The sequence below is a fragment of the Alexandromys fortis genome, unplaced genomic scaffold, assembly GCF_014885135.2.
Source record: "Alexandromys fortis isolate MF-2015 unplaced genomic scaffold, M_Fortis_MF-2015_v1.1 scaffold_2_1_26212458, whole genome shotgun sequence".
Taxonomy (NCBI): domain Eukaryota; kingdom Metazoa; phylum Chordata; class Mammalia; order Rodentia; family Cricetidae; genus Alexandromys; species Alexandromys fortis.
The window spans coordinates 12,632,492-12,654,206 of NW_026067930.1; the positions used below are offsets into that span (position 1 = coordinate 12,632,492).

Below are 21,715 nucleotides of genomic sequence, written 5' to 3' on the forward strand. Positions count from 1 at the left end.
AGGAACCCATGTCCAGTAAGAACCAGACTGCACGGAAAGTCCACTGGGTAGCATGGCTCTTGCCTGGGCTCACAGACTGAGTGCTCAATTTGAATAAAAGCAGTTTGAGGATTTCCAGGGGAAACACCAAGGGCAGCCTCTGATGGCTGCTGGGTCTTGTGACACACAGAGTTTAGAAGGTTCTACTTGGGCTACTTTACGCTGCTGCCCCACCCCGCTAGGACACACTGAGGCTTGTGCTTGGCCAGGGGAACCATCCAGCATTCAAGGCACAACCCAGGAAGGGCCATAGATACACGAACTGAAGGGGATCCCTCTGGGCTGGTAAGGACTGGTCATTAAAAACGAACCCTTCTGGGGATAGCAAAATGTCCAGGGAATACCTGAATGGGAGCAAGTGGTGTCTCATAACTGCCATCACAATGTGCCAAAGTCTGGGGGACTTTAGACAATAGTTAGACTCTGAGAGTAAGTTGTCAGCCAAGGCTTGTTCCCTCTGAATCCACAGGGGACACCACTTCCTCATACTTGCTGGATCCTGCAGTCCTTGGCTTGTGGAAGCATCATTGGCATCTCTGCCTCCCTCTTCCTATGACCTTCTCCCCTCATGTGTTCTTCAGTGCAAGCCGGGCTGACCTTAACGCCTACAAAGGACCCATTCACAGGGTCTGAAGGTTAGACTTTAACTTATCTTCAGGAGTGCAACAGTTGATCTTCATCTTTATATTGACTGGATTTGAAATCCCTTGGAGGCAGAAACACACTCTGGGGGTATCTAAGGGTCATTGAAGATTATGTGAGGGGCCAGACTTCAAATGTGTGTGCCCTATCCAACTGTCAGGGGTGCTGGAGGAAACAGAACAAGGGAGAAGACCAAGGCAGTGCAGTGCTGAGTTTTGCCTTTCTCCACTTCTCTTCAGCTTGATGTAAATTGTTCTCATTCACCATGCCTGCAGTGTGGACTCACTCCTCTGAAACCATGCACGAAAATCATGCCTTGCTCCTTGAAGTTGTTTTTGTCAAGGTTTAGTCACAAACGCTATGTCAGAAAGGAAAACCAGTTCTACACACTACACACAGAGCAACAAAGGAACATGGGCAATGGCAAATTCCAGGCCTAACATGTTCCTGGCTAGGGGAGGCAGCAGGCAGATCATGCTGTGTCAGGAGACAGAGGAGAGAGTGACTGAGGAAGCAACCAGTGCTTCCTCCTCTGACAAAACAAACCATTGGTCCCAGCCCATATTGGTATGTGCCTCAGAGAGGAGGCTGTTTTGACAGGGAGCCTCCTACCTGGCACTTCCCACTTGTGACTGATAGATGAGACAAAACTGCTTCTGGCAGTAGCACAGTCTCTGGGAATCAACCTTCCCTGTGACATCCTGGAAGGCAAGAGAAAAGGCTAGAGAGCATCTTTCTTTACAAGAAAAAGGAAGTGGGGTATCCTGGGATATGTACAGGATCAAAGGGTTATGCCAGATATACATGCTTTTCCATCTGAGGCTACCCACTATTCATTCCCAAATAGCTGCAGAAGGTGTTCTCATCATGGATACTTCTCTAGGACAGAGAAAAAGCCAAATCTGTCTTCTTGGAGATTATTGTAAAGTGGACAGAAGGAGTGGGTAAGTCACTCAAATACGTGAGGCACATAGGAAAGCACTAAGCTTATTGGAGGTCAGCAAAGCTAGCCAGGGGACTCATCGCCAACACAGGATGGTGGGGAGTCTGACTGTTTAACATGGGGATCAGGAAAGGTCTCTGTGAGATGTTGCTGCTAGAACCAGAAGGGGAACTGAGTAATAGAGAAAGAGAAGAGTCAGCATTTACAAAGATCTTGGTGTAGAAGCTTGTCCTGAGTTACAGTCAGGAGGGCAAGAGTAAGTTGGGATCAGGGAGGTGGTGAACCAGAGCCCATGGGCTCTGTGAACTATTGCAGGCTCATTGTCTTTACTCTGCAAAATGTGAGACCCTCAGTGCTTTAGAAGCAATTGGGGCAGTGGTGGCATACACCATTAATCCCAGGATTCGGGAGGCAGAGACAGGTGGATCCCTATGAGATCAAGGCCAGCCTGATCTACAGAGAAAGGTCAAGGACAGGATACAAAGCTACACAAAGAAACCCAGTCTCAAAACAAAACAAAAGATAAGTCACGTGGCCACACATAGCTGCAAGGGAAGCTTCAAATTTTGAATCTTAAGGAAGCTATGTGTCTACCTTAGAATGAGAAGTTCTGTTATTAAATATGATCATTTGGTGTTCTATCATGGAAGTCCTCATTTTAGGAAAATTTTAAATCAAGAGTCAGGCACAGTTATCAGAGTAATTTCCCCCAGAAGCCCCTCAGCAAAGTAGCTCAGAGGAGTGGAGGAAAATGACTAGTCCGGAATAGAAAAGTGGGACTTTAGATCTGCCACTCATTGGTAGCCAGTGATAGGAAGGAGGTGGGATAAAGTCACTGCTATCTCTCCAGGGTAATGCTGGACCATGAAGAGCGTGAAGGAAGAAGGATGCTGGGGTTCCACTGTACCAGGGATTGCATGTTAGAGTTCTTGACTAGGACCCTGAGTCTCTTCACCAACCTGGATCAGAGAGGTAGAAGAGAGCAACAACGAACTGCAGAGAGAACTATTCAAGCCAGACGCAGACTCCTACAGAGCTGCCTACCTGAAACCAGCCAGCAGAAGGTGGTAGCTGTGTAGGTCTCCAGGCTGTTGCAAGGAAGACTTATGGTGGGGTTTGATGTCACTCTAGACTGTGAGGCCATAAGTGCCACCTGAGAACTTCCATGAGGCACTCTTGGGGCAGCTGTCAAGGACATCACACACACACACACACACACACACACACACACACACATGAAAAAAATGCAGTATGCTTCCCATGGGGTGAGATGAAAGCCAGCATCCTATGGAGCAAAGTCCTGGATAGGAACAATCTGAAAGACAGTCAAGGCTTGAGTCTTGAGAAGTTGTCTTCCATCCCACCATGCTTCGGCTGGGATTTTAAGTAGATTGCCTCCCTGTTCTTATCCTCAGATTCCCCCAGTGCTCGAAATAACAGGACAAATCTCAACATCTCCCATCTCAGTCAGGTCCACTGACTTTTAAGATCCTACTGCTGCTGGGTAGGAGACTCCACTGAAGACAGGTCGCACCTTGGAGCTCTTTCTAGAACCCAATAATGCCCTCTATGGATTGTCTCTTTTTCTCTACCATATTGCATTGCACCAAGATCCTTGGTTGTCTGATTTGAGTTCCCAGTCCCAGGGCACACACCATCAATCCTGCTTCTGGTCCTCCTTCAGACCACTCTCTTCTAAGAAGCCAGAGTCATTTCAAAATAAAAGCCAGAAGGGTCAACGACATCACAAGAACCTGGCCCACAGAATGAACTAAGCAGGGTGCATAGGGGCTCACAGAGATTGAAGCTCCAATCAGGGAGCCTTTATGGGTCTAAGCTAGGTCCTCTGTATGTATGTTATGGTTATGTAGCTTGGTGTTCTTGTGGGACTCTTAACAGTGAGTGTGGGGCTCTCTCTGACTTTTTTGTTTGCTTTTGGGAACCTTTTCCTACTACTGGGTTGTTTTATCCAGCCTTGATATGAGGGTTTGTGCCTAGTGTTATTGCAATTTTTTATGCTGCATTTGGTTGATATCCCTGGGAAGTCTGATATTTTTTTTTCTCAAAGGAAACAGAGGAGTGGATCTGGGGAAGAGGGAAGAGGTTGGAGAGGGATAGGGAGGGATGAAGGGAAGGAAAACTGCTCTAGGAATGCAATATATGAGAGAAGAATGGATAGACTGATGTATAGACAGACAGACAGACAGACAGACAGACAGACAGAAGGTCCCTGTCTCTAACACCCATAGGACCACCTCTCACTTCCCTGCAGCAGCTCTAGCTCCTTCAGGTCATGGCTTGACTATCCTAGTATCCTACTTCTGGAAAGAACTAGTTTGGATCTCATGTCAAATGTGTGTGTTCCCCTTTAATTCTATTTCCCTTCGTTGTTTATTTTTGTGCTACTTAAGCAAAAGTTAGTTATCTACTTATACTTCATCTAAAATCTGATTCAGGTGCATGTCCCCCCTACTGGGCACATGCTCCATAGAGCAGAGCCTCGTCCATCTTGTGCCATTTTGTATATCACCAGAACAAAGCTGGTAGTTAACCAGGAACAGGTGTCCAGGTGGTATTTCAATAAATGCATATTTTCATAAATATGTAAGATATTTAATAAGACTTTTCAAAAGAAGAGAGGAAAGGGAAAAAGGAAGGAAGGAGAGAAGGAGGAAAGGAAAGGAGAAATAAGGAAAATAGTTATGCAGGAGGAAGAAAGGACAGGGAGGTGGGGAAAGAAGAAAGAGGAAAGAGGGAACAGAAGAAAAGAAAGGAGGGCATTTTTGCTTATTTGAATATTCTTTGGTGATTATCTGTCACTTTCAGAGGAAGAAAAGAATGACTGACATTGTATTTATGCATAAGAGAAACCCGGATTAAGTTTCAAGGTTAGTCTGGAGATGGCTGTCAAAGGGGCAGGCAATGGGTAAAGAAGACTTCCAGAGGAAGGTTTGGAATAAGGTTATCCCCACATTCTGGAAGGACATTTCTGTTGCCATGTCAACAGTGACTTGGACAGTATTCCAAGACCCCACCCCTTCCAGAAAAAGAGAACTTCGGGATTCCACGAGGATCCTTGGGAGACTTCTTCTGGCGGACCCTGACAAAGGCCTCTTGGACTCTACTCCCTTCATTCCGAAGTGTCCTTGGAAGCATTCTGCCTCAGAAGGCCCAGGAAAAGCATGTGGCCCTGTGTCACCATGTGCTTCCATATTTGGATGACCAGAGGGATCGAGCCTGGGAGGACAGCCAAGCTGCTCTTCGCTGGGTGGCCCTGAGTGAGTCACTGCACCTCAGAACTCTAGCTGCATGTAAACCGGAGGTCTGATTCTCTCTCTCTCCGCTTCATTCCTGTACGAGGACAAGAGTGAAGGTGTTCTTCTCTAGACAGTAAGCACTCACAAACACCAGCAGTAAAAGTCCTGTGGAAATCCAGCCCCGAAGCTCAGGTCTGCTAGAAGAAAGAAAAGAAAGAGGGGAGGGAGGGAGGGAGGGAGGGAGGGAGGGAGGGAGGGAGGGAGGGAGGGAGGGAGGGAGGAAGGGATGAAAGACCCTGCTGTTCTGTTCTGGGTAGAAAGCAAGAAAATTGTCTGATAGTCATACTGTGTTCCATGACTGGGACCCACAGGATTGCTTGGTACCAGAACAAACCTCCTTTGGTTAATTCAGCTCTAGACCTCAGGGGAGTTCATAAATGCACAGATACCTAGGAAGCTACCCCTCACAAGGTCAGAAAACAAGGTCCCACCCAACAAACTCTCAGGGGGGACATCTAAGCATTAGAAAGAGTGAGAGCACAGAGCAGAGATATTTACACAGCTCATAACTAAACACTAACAGAGATTCTAGGTGTATTTAACAAGTCTATTGTGATTTGGATATTAATAGACACCCCGTGCCTCAGTCTCAATGGACAAGAGGCTTGATAGACATCACTGTGACCATTTTACAGATGGGTGAATTGAATCCAAGAAGACTAAGGAAGCTAAGATCATGCCATTTGGAATGCTGGGAAAGAATGCAAGCTATGCACTCTCTGCCTGCTCATGGGCTCTGTCTTGGACCTGCCAGCATGCCAGCCATTGAAAGTGGCCTATCCTGAAGGCATCACGTCCAGTGTGGCTCCCTGGCTCTAAACCTCTTGTAGGACACAGAATCTGTCCCTAAAGAAAAGACCAGGAGCTAACAGGTGGGTTTGGTTTCTTTTTACACAGAAATGAAAGTAACACCTTACCCTGGAAAACAGGTGGGCACAGAAATTGGTCTCTTCGGGGCAGAATGAAAGGGACAGAATGGAGTGGGGGCAAAAGCTCTCAATATTGTAGAGAAGACATACCTCAAGGTGGCTGGCTCACTGCTGGTTTCTGATTCCCAATTGCCCTAAACGCCTGCAAATGGGAAAGCAAAATCCGTGATCACTTTCAGAAGACAAAACCCGTGCCCTGGATATTCAGAACAGGAGCCCGAGTTTGGTGCCAAACTGCCTTTAGTTTAGGCTCTGTGGCCACATCTCCCCCATGACTATTAAACTCTTCCCGTCCAGAGGCAAAGCAGCCCAACAACACCACAGAAAAGACGAACATACTCCTGTTCCAATAAGACTTTAATGGCGACCACGGGTGGAGAAGTTGTTATCGGTCAGATCCTGGTTTAGAACAGGTGCAGGCAACTATTCAAGACAGTTGTTCCAGGAATTCCACAGATTTTAGTATTTCTCCCAACACAAGTGTTTGCTAATCATCACAGCCCAGCAGGTCCAATTCTAGGCTCTGGGGTTCAACAGCTTGAACACAAGCAGGGATTCCACTCCCATCTCTCCCCAAGAGATGTTTCATCCACACTCTGCAGAGGACAAGTGGAGATGCTGGTAAGAAACACACCACAGCTCATGAGGACAGAGCAGGGGTTCAGGAGAAGACCTGCAAACCTGAGATTGCAGAACTCAGAGCAGAATCAAGACCCTCACCACCCGCTTGAAGACTGCGTCTCTACCTCCAGCCAAAGCACGTGGCCTTCTATTGCCACCTCTTCTTGAGCTTCATGGGCTCATGCTTTGCCCATCAAGAATAGGGTAGAGGAAACCTGCAACCTTAGAGCAGCCCAAAAGAAGCTGCTCTCCAGAGAAAGCCTGTCTCCTGTATAAATGACACAGACATCCAGAGGATAGGAGGGTCTGAAAACCCAGCGAGGCCCTTAGCTGTAGATTCCAAGCTGATCGACATAGCCCTGCTTGACGGCTTGGCCTTTGTATATTTCTGGGTGACGCAGACTTGTGAACGGGAATTCAGTTACAAAAAGTACAGAGTGGCTAGGGGCCTCTAAGAGTTTTACGCACACTGTGCCACACACAGTAGGCAGCCATGCTCCTTTTTTCTGGGCCCCGCTACCAGCCAGGACAGGCAGGACATGTCTTGGGGTTTGGACGAGTCATTCATGGATATAACTGCTCAGTTGAGTCACTACTGAGCAAGAGCTCTGGACACGATGCTTATATCATACAGACGGTATGAAAACAGGGCAACTGAGTCCCAGAAGCTACTAAGGATCCCTGCGAACAGCCGGTAGCACATGCTAGAAACCTGCAATGTTCCAGGTACCATGCTAAGCTTTTTCTGTAGGCAACTAAGGATAGTGACCCCTCACAATGGCACAGTGGCCTTTTACATGTCATTGTCCAAGGGTTATTGTCCAAGGGTTTTGCTTTTTTTTTTTCTATTGCTGTGATAAACACCATAACTAACAGCAACAGGGAGGAAAGAAGGGTTTAGCTTACACGTTTCGATCACAGTCCTTCACTGAGGAGAGTCAGGGCAGGAATGCAAGCAGAAGCAGATACCAAGGACAACCACAGAGGAAATCTGCTTACTGGCTTGCCCCTGTGCTCCTGTTTAACTTCCTTTCTTATACAAGCCAAGACCACCTACCCAGGAACAGCCCCACGCACAGGAGGCTAAACCTTCCTCCACCAATTAACGATCATGAAAATGCCTCGCAGACATGCCTACAGGCAAACCTGGTGGAGGCAATTTCTCAACTGAGATTTCTTTTTCCCAGAGGTCTCAGTTAATGCCAAGTTGACAAAAACACACACACACACACACACACACACAAAAACCAAGCCAACAACACAGTCATGATGTGCAGTGTAATATATATTCCCATGTAGTCAGTGCTTAGGTGTGACCCTGGTGAGAGCTTGATTCTAGGGCTCTTCTTGCTCTCGAGGCAGAGAGCACAGCAAGGATGATGACGTCGGACTGGCTAAGGCCACCCCTCTCTTCATCAATACCCTCACGTCCTTCAAACATGTGACTCACATTGCAGAAAGCAGAGTCTGTAAGGAAGAGAAAGTAGGGAAGGCAAAACAATTGCCTTGGAGGCATTGACATCCTCTCGCCTCCCCAGAAGCAGAAAGAAAAGGTGTATCGGGGAGAAAAGCCTTTGCCAGGAGATTGGGATGTGGTTCGGAATAAAGGTCACGCGTTTGCTGAGTGAAAACAATGCTAGCTAGTGACAGTCCTGTGGATCTCTCAGGCACACAGGCTTAGCAGGCAAGGGGGTGGGGCTGGATGGAGCTGGACCGGACCCAGCACACAGCTTTGGATAATGAGCTCAGTCAGCCCTGTGGGGTCACTCCAGAACACCAGGGCAACCTCCCTACCAGAAAAACAAACTCATGATCCCTGGCCAGACAAGCACCATCCAAACAGTAAACAGGAGTGATCACACCCCACGGACCCCCAACACTCCTCCCTGTCCTGCTGGGCTAATAATAATCTCAGTAGCCAACATGCACGGTATATTAATGGGTCAGGCAAATGCGCTCAGGGGTTTGTTTGTATGCATCTTTTTAACCCTCAGAAAGCCTTTGGTGTGGGTAGACAGGAAAGACAATTTCCAGTAAAATGTAGGAGAGATAACACATCACAAAATAGCCAGGTTTTTAACTGTCCCAAGAACTAAGAAATGGGTTTTGAAATGATTGACAAACCAGTTAGCTTGACTCTGTTGTTGCATGTTATTGGCATGTATTGAGGTACCTCAACTATACCAATAAATATATACAATTACTATCATAGGTGGCAAGTGATAAAATTATCCATTTTACAAGTGAAAATTTTGAGGATTTGCAGCTTATATGGGATCCTTAAACTATTTAAGAGAGAAGCAAAAGTAAACATCTTGGTCAGGGGTTCTGAACCTTCCTGATGCTGCAACCCTTTACAACAGTTCCTCATGTTGTGGTGATCCCCCCAATCATACAAATTCTTTTTGTTGCTACTTCATAACTGTAATTTTTCTACTCCCATGAATCATAATGTAAATATTTGACTTGCAGGATATCTGATCTACAACTCCCATAAAAGGGTCGTTTGACCACCAAAGGGGCCAGAACCCACAGGTTGAAGACCACCGATCAAGGCAGCTTCTGTGGCTGTCACATGTTGTTGGGTTGTTGGGCTTGGCAAAATAAACATATCCACACAGAGATACCTTACATAAGTGTGATATCTGGGATCTTTATTGCATTGGTAAAGTGGTGACCCCAGGTCCTAGGTTGATATTGAGAATGGTGATACAGCTGTTCATACCTGAGGAGCATCCTGCAGCTGCCTGTAGTTTCTGTGTAAAGTGTGTGTGCTCTCAGGCTTACCACCACTGACACCTCCCAGACTGTGGTATTAATCTAACTAGGACCTCTTAATTCCCCTTGGCTCCTGGGAGGAACTACCCTTACCCTGGCCGGAGCTTTCAACTTGGTGAAACCTCGAAGCCTAGCAGTCCCTCCTTGGTCTCATAGGCGTACATGCTCAGTTCCTCATTTCCCCCTCCTATTCCAGCATTTTAGGCCTTCTGGGTTTTTTTTTCCCCACCTTATTCTGCATAATTGAGTGTTAAACTATCTATACTTTCTTGTAGAAACTCGGGGTTAGAGGGTAAATTGTGGCATTTCTCATTCAAACCATCACGGGTAACTAGAACTTGTAGTTGAAGTGCTTGTGAATAGGATGTGTATTTTTACAAACGACACACCTTAATCATTCTACTACAGGGCAGAGGGCACTAGATGTTCATCTGTAAAAGGGAAGATGTTTTCAGAAGACAGTGCCTTGATCACAGAACTGTGAGAAAGAAATTCCCATCATGTGTGAGCTACCAGTTCACGGCTCTCTGTCACAGCATCTATAGAAGTTAAGACAACAGGCCTTGGAGAAACGTCACGTGAATGCATTGGGGAGTCATAACATAGTGTCTTTCTTCATTTCTGTGGGTGACTCTTCCTCAAGCAAATACCTGGCTCTTTTCTCTTGGCTCCAGCTGTCTGTTTAGAGTCCCTGGCATTTTCTCCTTACTTGAGTCACATGGTGGATGCATTGGCACAAAGTCATGCATCCTGGCCCTGACTTTTCACCCACTTGGACATTGGCCTTCTCTCCTGCTGTGGGCAAATTATGGATGATGACATTCTAAGAAACTGGTGGCATACCCACACTCATACCCGGGGGTAGGGGGGGTGCAGGGGAGAACAACAGCCCTGCTTCCTAGTGTGAGTTTATTTGAGTATCACAGCAATAAAAGAACACAGAAGCTTTCCTTCACCAGCAGATTTTCTTCAGTGCGGTACCCAGGCTCTCATGATGGATATTTATGGAACACTCCACCCCAAATTGCAGAGGAAACATTCTTTCAAGTGCACATGCAACATTCAGCATGGTGTACCACATGCTGAGCTATTCAGGATGGCAGCCTTAACTCTGAAGGAGCCAAATTCAAGCACAGTGTCTTCAGCATTCTATGAAAATACATACGAAATTACCAGTAGAACATAAACAGGACATCCCCAGAGGATTCATCTTGGTCGTAACTTGATTGGATTAAGATACCTAGGAAGGTTAATAAGGCACATGACTGCACTTGCTTGTGAGGTTATTTCTAGAGACCATTGATTCAGGGGGAGCCCAGTCCTGAGCTGGAGGGGTACCATCCCATGGGCTGGAAGCCCTGATGGAACACAAAGAGAGAAGTCAGTTGTTACAGACATTCCCTTTCTAGTTCCTGGGCATCATGGGGAGAGCAGTTTCACTCTATAACATGTTCTTGCTATCGTGATGTTCCACAAGACCAGACCATGACTATAGAGCCAGGCAACTGTGGACTAAAACCCTCAAAGCCATAGCCCAAAGAAGTCTTTCTACCTTGAAGGTAGTTCTCTTAGAAATTTATCAGACTGATGAAAAATAACTCATACAATTCCCATTTGTTTGTAAGTGAAGAATTCCACTCAGTGCTTGGCACAAAGTAGACCTTCAATATTGGTAGCTTCATCTTCTGGATGGTTGACAGTCAAGGCTGTTGCCTTTGAGGGTAAAGGGCATGACTAAAGTCTTGACTATGTCACCCATTATCAATCTGAGGCAAAAACCTCCCAGGTTTTTACCAGATTCATACCTGGGTGAGAAGATCTCAGGCACCTGTCGTAGTGGAGTTCCACTCTACCCTCTCTCGTAAAGAGTATCAGCTTTGACTACACTACCCAATAGAGGAGGGGGCTTGACACGATGTTGAGTCTCATTCTGCTTACCTGAACATGGTCCCAAAGACCCAAGTGGCTTGCTTTCCTGTGTCTTCCATGCTAGGGACCATCCATGAGAGTAGCACCAAGGTTATTCAGAGACTCTGCAAGCCAAACTGCTCAAGGTAACGGCAGCCACATGCGCAATGCTCCTTGGTTTGGGAAATGAAAAGGAATAAGAATTTGGACTTAAGAGTTTCCTTGAACTTTTCAAGGCAGACGATCTGGTCTGGGTTTGGCTCATTATATAAGTGGACAATTTGTAGCGACAAGGACCTGCCACTCTTTTCAGAACCCCCAAAAGGCGGCATGAAAAGACATGGGAAATACACGAGCAACAGTCTACTGACACAGCAATGGCAGCAGGATAATTTCTGCATGAAGGAAGATTTCACAGAGACAAGAAGAAATGGAAAACATATGACATTCCTGAACCCATTAGCCAATCTTGTCCCTTCTTTCTCTATTCTCTACTGTCCCCAGCCTCTAGCAGCCTCTATGTTGCTCTATGTGCGTCCCCATGTGAGCGACATCCCGGAATGCTTGTCTTTCTATGTCTGACTAATTTCACTTAACATTGTGACCTCCAGCTTCATCAACGTTAGCACAAATGGCAAGTGTTTATCCTTTATGTGGGCAAAGTGTTCCACAGTGTCCGTGTACCTGCTATTTATCAGGAGGAAGAAGTTGCAAGCTTGGCACACTGTGACACAGAAGGGTGATCAGAGTTCACAGCATTCCATCGTAGTTCAACATAGGTAAGAGACAGGCTTTGGAACATGCTCCTTACTGAGAAATGACACACTTGAGGTGATGGATGATGCCCAGAGTTTATTATTTCACAATGAACATAGATCCCAAATCCTCTCCTTGGACCTTATAAATAAATGTAGCTATTACATGGGGTGCACTTCTTGCACCACAAGAAGTGGACAAAACACTTCCTTCGCTTCCAGTTCACGGACATTAAAATCTGTTTAAAGAGGTCAGGTAACAGGCCGGTTTTGTCATATCCTAGCCGTGGGGCTATGGCAAGAACCTCTGTACATTTCCTCATCTGTTAAACTGTTTGATGAGTCACCAAAGAGGGCTGTGATGAAGATCACAGGCTACAGGAGATCGTTGGTGGGGACCCTCAGCAAGTGCCTTTTACATAGTATCACTGAGTGTCTGACATGCAATCTAAACACACACGCTTCATTATGATGGTCTGTGGAAGGGGTAGATACTAAAGCTTTTTTGTAACCCAGAAAAGAGAACTATGCCCAGGCATTGAAGCTGTAAGTTGTGAAGATGAGCTGACATCCAGTCTAACACCAGAAGCGTAATGCTTCAAGGAGGTTGGGAATGGCCAACAGAAGCCACCTTTCACATCGCCTCAGCGAGCCAATTCCAATGGCCAGTATACAAGAATAAGGATCTAGAATGTCCCGTCTGAGATGAGCCTTTAAGGCTTTCCTGTTTTGCCAGTATTGGTGGAAGGCCTCCATGGCTGAGCGTGAGGAGATGTTGAATGGAGAACTCTTTAGGTTGGTCTGCCCACAGGGCTGTGATGGAGAGAGACTTGCATTGAAAGCAGTTGCTGAAGAACTTTTTCTCCTAACAGTGGCAGGCATGGCACAGTGCTCTGGAGGAAAAGCTCTGTTGTCCAAAGAAGTAAATTCCCATTATTCAGCAGTGCCACCTGGGAAAGAGAATTAACGTCCCTGGTTCCAGGAAAAACTTTGCAGTAGAGTCAGCATAATAATGACCCTTGCAACACAACTAACTACTGTGTTGTACTGAACACCCAGGATTCTGACGATGTCTCTGCTCCATTAGCTGTGCCTAGAGTCTCTTCTGCCATCTTGTTGGCATCTCACAAGGAAATGCTAGCTCATGTCATCAAAAAGGAATGTCACAAGAACCAAAGGAAATGGGGATTGACTGATCATTGTTGGCACAGACAAGTTCTTGCTAACAACAGCTCATCAACACAACCTGGTCTTAGGATCTGACTTCATCCTTCTCACAGAGCACAGTGGTGCTGAACAGCCATGAAGCAATGCCATTTGACTCTTTCTAATTGCCAGGAGTCCAATGAAATCACTCTCTGCCCCAGACCACAGAGCAGTATTACACCTCTGTGTTTTACTGTGTAAGATGGGACATTGGGTTAGAGACTCTGATACGAAGGCGTATTTGCTCCAAGCTCTCTCTTTCTCACAAATTCGAGTCTTTGGGGTCTTGTTTGGCATCTGGGTTCAGACTTGTCTTTGTGCTCACCCACCTTCAACTCAGAAGTCTTTTCCAATGATGGATAGCCTGCAATCAGAGGCACGCTGCAACTCCACTAGGAAGATTTGTTTCGTTCTTGGTACACATAAATGGTGAGTTACACAGTGGATGGCATCTAGGTTGGAAGAAATATTGCAGCTGCTGCAAAGCCCATTGCATTTAAACAAGATTTGCTTTTGCTCCGATCAACGGCAACACCCGCACGAGTACTCCTAACATAGAAGTGAGAGATTTGATGCACTAAACACTGGAAAATTATTTGCTCAGCAGCGCAGTGTGCAGGAGCAGGAACGAAAGTGGGGTTCTTATTTCATTGCTGAGTATGTATTATTGCAGAACGTTGTGTTTTTAAGACACCAGCCATTTAGTAATGTTTGTAGTGATTTTGGTCCAGAATTTGGGAAAAACTTGGCGGGGTGGTTCTCACTGGGGGGTTCCCATGTCCTTGTATTCAGATGTCACTTAGACTGTGGTTGTCCAAAAGTGCAAAAGGCCTAAACAGCCAAGATGGCCATCGTTGGCTGGAAACTAATCTGAGGCCATGACTGGGGCAATACCTGCTCTTCAACCTTACAGTACGATGTTCCCCCAGTTCTTGTGCTCCAAGGGCAGTAGACAGGTGCTGCAGGCAACAGTCACCAGTCCACACACACTTTAAGGAAGAGGCAGAAATCCCATGTTCCAATAGGAAGTGCACAAACAACAAGCTGATTTTGTCCATAAACCACCACAGATGAGAATGCTGTTTAGACTAGGGCTGCCCGAAGATACCCAGGACGAGAGGAAGGGGGATTATCGAAGTGTGGTGCGATTGATTTCTAATTGAATCAAAGTTCATTCAATCACCTACACATCACCGCAGCTGCAGTCATTTGGGGGAATTCCTCCATCTTTGGTACCTTTGTTCAGAACACATCAGGAACTTTCCAAGAAGTAGTCTCCAGGGCGATTTTACAAATTCGCAAGAAACATCGGGCTTAGAACTTGGTCAAAAGGTTTTTATTAAGTTTTACTGCTTAGTAAGCACCCAATATAGAACATCCTGGCTTCTGTAGATACTCTGACAATGGAACAATGCTAACAAATTAGTCTGTGATGAGGTCAATAATTTAGAGTCCTCCAGATGACTACAAGGAAGAAGAGGAACACACTTTAGAGGGCGGGAAGAGAATGCCATTCTGGAAGATGGCATTGAAATACAAGTCAGAATAAAGTGAGGACGGAAGCAGGTGGTTATGCTGCTGAAGAAGGAAGGTAGGCCAGGCAGAAGCAGGAAGGCTGGGTAGAAAGGAGACTGGCCCAAAGGTGGTGCCCCTTTTTCTGGGGTGTTTCTGACAGAAAAGGTAAGAAGCGAGAGGGAAAGGCAAACATTCTGTAGGCACTTTCCAAAAGATTTTTAATGGGCACACCTACTAGCTGAATTTTTAACCTCCTGTTCTAGAACTATTTTAAAATAATGCCTAGTCGTTGCTCAACTCCAAGTGACCTCTCTGAAGGCTGGCCATTGGGGTAACAGAAAGGGACATTCCAGGTCACGTCAGCTCCTTCACACATGACCAGCAGCTTGATCCCTCACTGCACACAAAGGGCAGAGAACGCGGGCACTAATCCTCCTCCCACTCTACCTCTGACAAGAAATCTTAAGATGGGAGGAGAAGAAAAAAGGCCACTAGAATGGAAAGACCCTTTCAAAAAGGAGTTTCAAAACTTCTAGAGCCTTCCAGAAGGGTTGCCAGGAGAAACTTGAATCCATTTGCATGAGCAAGTTTGGTTATCTTGGTCATCTAGGGACATGACTTGGTGGTCACAGCCCTTCTTTTTTACAAGCCAGTGTTCTCTAAGGAGTCTTTTGTGTCAAAAAGAAACTGCTAGTGTGGGTGTTTTGAGACAGAGTTTTGGGGGGCTTTCATGCTCTGAGGGCCTCAGTAGTGAATGGGGTCCAGGTTCCCCTTGATGATGGATCAAGGTGCACAACAAAGCCTAAAACCATAACTGCTTTTCTTTTCCTTCCATTTGGCAAGCCCTTCCACAGCCACTTGCTGTGTGTCAGGCAAGGTTCCAACCTTTTTATAAGCATTTCGTCATTTAACGAGATTGGCACTCATGACATAAATAGTGCCATTGTCCCTCATTCAGTGTTCATTGCACCCTCATTCAGCATCACACTGATGAGCAAAGACTTTGTAGAGAAGCTAAGAGACTATCCAAGGTCACATGGGCGACTCTGTGCTGAAACCCAGGAGCTCAGGCTGCCCCTCACAGTGCAGGTAATCTGAATATATGTTAGGAATGTTTTCAGCTGCAAGTAAGAGATAGCCAACTTCGTTTGGTTTTTTTACTTTTGTTGTTTGAGACAGGGTTTCTCCGTGTAGCCTTGTCTGTCCTGTAACTCACTCTACAGACCAGGCTGGCCTCAACAGCACAGAGATCCACCTGCCTCTGCCCCGCAAGTACTGTATGTAAAGGTGTGCACCCCCACTCCTCAGTGGAGTAAGCCCAACTTAAAGCAACTCTGTCTCCTCTCTTCTCCTATGCTAGTTTCATGGCTCATCACCTCATAGGCCTACCATAGCTGCTGCACCCCCAGGCACCCTGCATATGCCTCAAAAATCAAAATGTGCCCCCCCAAAATTCATACATTGCTATGCTTATTTCTAAGTATGTTTACATCAAAACTAAAAATGCATTTTTAAATGTAGAAGGCCAGTAAGATGGCTCAGTAGGTAAAGTTGCTTACTTACCTCTAAGTCTGACGACTAAGGTTGAACTCTAAATACATGCAATGGCTTGCACATGCCCACATAATACACAATTAGTAAATGCAAAAAATTATTTTTAATATACAAGAATGGTCTTCTTATGTTGAAATAGGAGCGGCAGGGCTGCGTCCCCGGCACCCGGCCGCCCGCATGGCTAGTTTATACCCAGAAATAATTACACGGAAACTGTATTCTTTCAAACACTGCCTGGCCCGGCTAGGTCCAGTTTCTTATTGGCTAGCTCTTACATATTGTTCTAACCCATTTCTAATATTCTGTGTAGCCCATGAGCTGGCTTACCGGAGAGGATCTTAACCTGCGTCTGTCTGGAGTGGGAGCATCATGGCGACTCACTCACTCAGCTTCTTTTTCCCAGCATTCTCCTCTGTCTACTCCGCCTACCTAATTTTCTGTCCTATGAGGGCCGAGGCAGTTTCTTTATTATTAACCAATGAAATCAACAGATAAGATACAAGACCCACCTCCATCATTCTTAAAACTTAGGAAAAGAAAATGAGCACCTAAATTAAAGCAAATAAAAACCAGGCAAGAGAATGATCTAAGCAGATACTTCACTGAAAGGTAGAAGCAAATAAAATATGAAAGATGCTCCACACTATCTGTTGCCATGGAAACACAAACTAAAACAATATGGCGATGCCACTACACACCCATCAATATAGCCCAAATCTAGAACATTGGCAGGAACTACAGGAGTTTCCTGTACTCAAGATGGACTTGAAACTGTGATCCCGCTGCCACAGCTGCTCGGACAGATGGGATTTCAGGTCTGCACCACCAGACTCAGTGAAATTTTATTGATGTGTTCCTAAGGTCAAACCTAGGACTTTGAGAATGCTGCATGAGTGGCGTAGGGCTGAGTTACCTCCCCAGTGCGTGTCACTGAGGCTCTCAATTCACAGCTAGTGGGGACCGTACAGCAGTTTGGAAGAGGGTCTGGCAGTAACCTTTAAACTCAACATTGTCTTTACCTAAGATTCTGTCCTCCTTAGAATTTCCACAAATGAGCTGAAAACGTTACTCAGTATAGATGTTTATAGTAGTAGCTTCATTCCTTGATGCACAGATTTGAAGGCAGACAAGATGGGGCAACTCTAGCTCATCTAGACTCTAGAACATCAATCAATAGTTTAGTCACATGCACAAAGCAGGTATGAAAAGGCTACCTATTATGTGACCTCCAACCATGTGATAGTCTCAAACCTGTTCAAGAGATAGTAAAAGGCCCAGTCCTTGATAAGAGTTAAAAGGGATGCTGGGCATGGTGGTGCACACCTCTAATCCCAGCACTTGGAAGGCAGAGGCACGCAGACCTCTGAGTTCGAAACCAGAGCAAGTTCCAGGACAGCCAGGGCTACACAGAGAAACCCTGTCTCCACAAAAACAAAACAACAACAAAGACGAGAGAGAGAAGGAAGGAAGGAAAGAAGGGAGGAAGGAAGGAAGGAAGGAAGGAAGGAAGGAAGGAAGGAAGGAAGGAAGGAAGGAAGGAAGGAAAGAAGGAAGAGAAGGATGGACACCCTGGAGTATGGTGTATTTCTAAGGTAGTGAAAGTTCCCTTATGATCCAGTGATGGTAGATTTATGCAACACTATGCATTAATTAAGCTTACTTACTCCCAATGTAATGAACTTTGGCACCAATATTGCCATATAAATTCTAAGAAATCGAGTACAGCAGTGCAAGATATTAGTAATAAGATAGTGTGAGGGAAAAAAAGAACTCAGTGGATTCCCTGACAAAGCCATACCTACCCTGGAAAAACGTCTATTAATCTAAACACAAATACACACATAGCTTGACAGCATGCATATCCTTTAATACAGTGGTTCTATTTGTGTCATTGTTTCTGGAGACAGAACATGCTAGAAGGAAAACTTTACCTACTGGAAGGAAAAAAGTTAGGCAGTTACCTTTTTTAGTTTGTTAATAATGATTTAGAGAAAAGGAAACATCAACATTTAATTGAAAAGTTATGAAACAGCCCAGGTGTCACCGGCAGAAAATCATGGGTGGGAAAAATGGAAGACACCTTAAAGCGACAACCCTGTGGGTGTGGAGGGCTGCAGAATGACAGAGTTATGTAGAACAATTGCTCTTATATATTTTCTATCCAATTCATTTTCCTGTCCTTTCATATCTGCCTTTTGCCCTTCAAACCCCCCCCTCCAAAATGAAATAAAATAAAACTGAAGAGAGGAAGAAAAGAAAAATCAGTCTTGTCATGGGAACTGCAGTGTGACACAGTGAGTCACACAACAAACCCCTTCACCTCTACTTTTCCACGCAGGCATTCATTGCAAACAATCACTGGTCTGGTTTGCGGCCCTAGTCTCTGCTATATCACTGACACTGGGTCCTCATTGGGATTCTTTATGGACATCCCAGTGTGACCCTGAGTCATGGAGATTCTGCAGCCCAGGGTCCACAGGACTAATACCATACCCCACCTGGCTCCAGCAGACCACAGATTGGGTGGCTGTTGGGGTGGACCAACACATAACCCTGGTTCTGAGTCTGGGCAGTTAGTTGTAGGATTGGTCGGCCCAACATCTCTCCTCTGTCTTCACCACCAGGATGAGCTCTCCAGCATTGCCCTGGCTAGCTCATCCCTTGCAGTAATGAGCAAGGGGCAGGGCTGTTTCTCAGGCTTTCATGTCCTCAGGGTAGGTTCTCCCACCCCTACACCTTCAGGGCCAGCTCTGCTGTGTTGCCCAAGCCACTCTCCCAAGTGTGGTAGCTGATGGGGACAGAGACAGCTCTCCTTCTTATGACCTCAGGGACTAGGTCTACCACCTGCCTCAGGCATTGACTGGGTGGGCATCTCTTCCCCCACCCCTGCTGCCACATGACAGGTGAGTAATGGGAATAGCTCTCCTAAGCTCACAACTTTGGGGGTGGCTCACCCACACCTCAACAAGAACGATTCTACTGTGCTGCCCAGGTGAAGCACAGGGCCTACTCTCCTAAGTGCTGCAGCCGGTGAGGGACAGGGGCAGCGGTCCCACTCTTACAACCCCAGAACCAGCTTGCCCACCTGCTTCAGGTGCTGATGGATTGGGGGGGATGGCTCACACCCAGTTTTAAGTGATGAGGGTAGGGAGCCAATGTTCTTCATACTTCTCTAAGTTTAAAATATTGCGGGGAAATTAGTCACAGCCGGAAGCTAGACGGCAGAGGACTGCTTATGTGAAACCAAAGTGAACACACCTGAAGCTCAGATGTTTGCTGGGGACACAGCAACATTGCCAGATGTGCTTCCAGCGTGCTAAGATCAATAGGAAATGGATATTAATTGCGTGAGCGGGAAAGGTTAATAATGTCCTTACTGGCTTACTCAACCTAAAAACCTCTACTTCCTAATTCCTTTCCGGGGAACTGCAGTAGAGAAATACGGGGGAGAAAATTATATCTCTGTTTTTAAGGCCTCCCAGTGCCATTTATCCAGAACGTGAAGTCTTCTCAGTTGGTGCATTTCTGATGGAGGAGAGGTATGCCAATCACAGAAGGGTAATGGAACAGCTGGTATAATCAGAACTCAACCAGTTCTCTGGGGAGTGTGTGTACCCCCAGCCTGGCTCCTCAGGGAAGCCCCCGGAAGAAGGGAGTTTCCATAAGCTGAATATAAGAGGCCAAGGGATTTGTGTCCGAGTCTTCCCCACATTATGCCTTTCCTCAAGGATCTATGAATCGTAAGGTACGTTGACACACTCTTGAAAGTTTACTAGTTGTGAATATATATGGTGTTAAGTGCTGAGAACACAAAATATGGGGAGGGAGAGGGCAACTTGGATTGATCTGCATTGATCTACAAGAGATTCTAACACATGCAATCAAGAAAGTCAGCTATTAACCACAGCAAGATCCCCGTGACTTACTCACTAATTCATATCATCAGTTGGCCAGGTACACTTTGCCAATGAAATCTTCTCCATTTTCTTTGCACCCATTGTATGAGTGTGTCATCTAGATATTCACTTGGAGTTCACAGCCTCTACAATTATGTTTTTGTTGTTCTGAGATGGGGTTTTGCACTACAACCCAGGCTTGTCTTGAATTCTTGATCTTCTTGCCTCAGTTTTCCAAGAACTAAAATCACATGTGTGCACTATCACACCCCCCAAAAATTATGCATTTTCCATAAAAAGGGAAAGGAATGGGTCGAACGTCTATTGCATAGCGCCATGTCACCAGAAGACCCAGCTGGTAGGAAGCAAACACTGGAAGAGGTGTAGCTGCGTGTTCTTAGCATCTCCATTAAGAGAAACGTATGGTGGAGTCTGGGCTTAATCTTATAAAACTCTGCTCAACCCATGGAACACGTAAGCAAAGCATTCAGGAGTGGAGGCACACAGCACCCTCAGATACCGTTGGGGTACAGCTGCTAGCATTTTTCACACCTATTAATTATGACCTCTCGCGCAACCACATCATGTACAGACTAAGGGCCAGAGTTTCCACGCCATATGGCAAGGCAAACTCACCTCAGGCATATGAAGAAGAGCCAGTGACCCCTGTGGTCCTGAGCTTCATCAATGGGGAAAACCCTATGGCTCAGGTCTCAGCGAGCAAAGCCTACCCATGAATTACAGTGGTTTAGAACTGAGCCATTCTTGTGGCTCCCTGAAAGGTCTGGCATGTGTCATAAGGGCCCAGAAGACCCGAAGACTCTTTTGTGAAACAAGACCTCCTGTACTTTGCTGGGTTCTCAAGTCTTTTCATAGACTCATGAGATGACCTATCAGCAGGTGAGGGAAGACTTGAAACACCAGGTGAAATATTCCCAGTGGGTGTGGTTTTCAGCCTCTTGTATTTTATTAGTTATTGTCTCCTTCACCACACCAGGTACATGTTCTCTGTCATATATGGGTCCTGTCCTTGAATCATTACATTTGTGTGTTTAAATTGTGTCTTTGACTGTTTTTACCAGCACTTAAGGTTAGACCAGATATGGTCACCACCAAAATTGCTGTTTTGATTTGGGTTTCTAAAAATAGCTCATTTGAAGCCTGTAGTGTAAGAGGATGATGATTACACATAACTCAGGAGAGTGAAAATATAAAACACTTGAACCACATTGCCTAAGCTGAAATTGAGTGCAAATAATGCCTTGTAGCAATAGCTATAATTAGCCATCCTAATAGAATCATTTGAAGATAGAGGTGGTTCAACAAGTGAGTTTAATTGAAAGTAAAAATTTCAGACTATTGTTCCATCAAACCAAGACTGAACGAGAACAGCTCAGCAGTGACCTGGTGAAAAGTATTGAGTATGGTGGGAGATGCCTCGGCAGGATGGCGAAGTGCTCTCTTCTCTCTTCTCCCAGTTTCCAGGCATCTTTCCCAGGTTCAGAAATGTTCTATGTCTTCTGGAAAGAGTGTCTTCTTCTTGTAGGGCCAACAGCACGGCTGGATCTATCTTCTGTGTAGGTCTATCAATCTCCTACAAAAAAGCAAAACA

The 21,715-nt window shown here is 45.8% G+C and overlaps 2 long non-coding RNA genes across 4 annotated transcripts in view; both read right to left on the reverse strand.

Annotated features, from left to right (window-relative positions):
* Positions 1-4,387: 4,387 nt before the first annotated feature.
* LOC126503591 (uncharacterized) lies at positions 4,388-6,738 on the reverse strand. The gene is made up of 3 exons (XR_007592332.1): positions 6,210-6,738; positions 5,961-6,012; positions 4,388-4,975 (listed from the first exon to the last, which is right to left on the reverse strand). It is a non-coding gene; the product is annotated as an uncharacterized lncRNA (long non-coding RNA).
* Positions 6,739-16,387: 9,649 nt separating this feature from the next.
* The window catches only part of LOC126503522 (uncharacterized), an 86,064-nt gene continuing 80,736 nt past the window's right edge, over positions 16,388-21,715 (reverse strand). For all 3 annotated transcript variants that reach the window (XR_007592313.1, XR_007592314.1, XR_007592315.1), the window contains exon 4: positions 16,388-21,697. This is a non-coding gene — a long non-coding RNA (uncharacterized lncRNA). The remainder of the gene's footprint in view (positions 21,698-21,715) is intronic.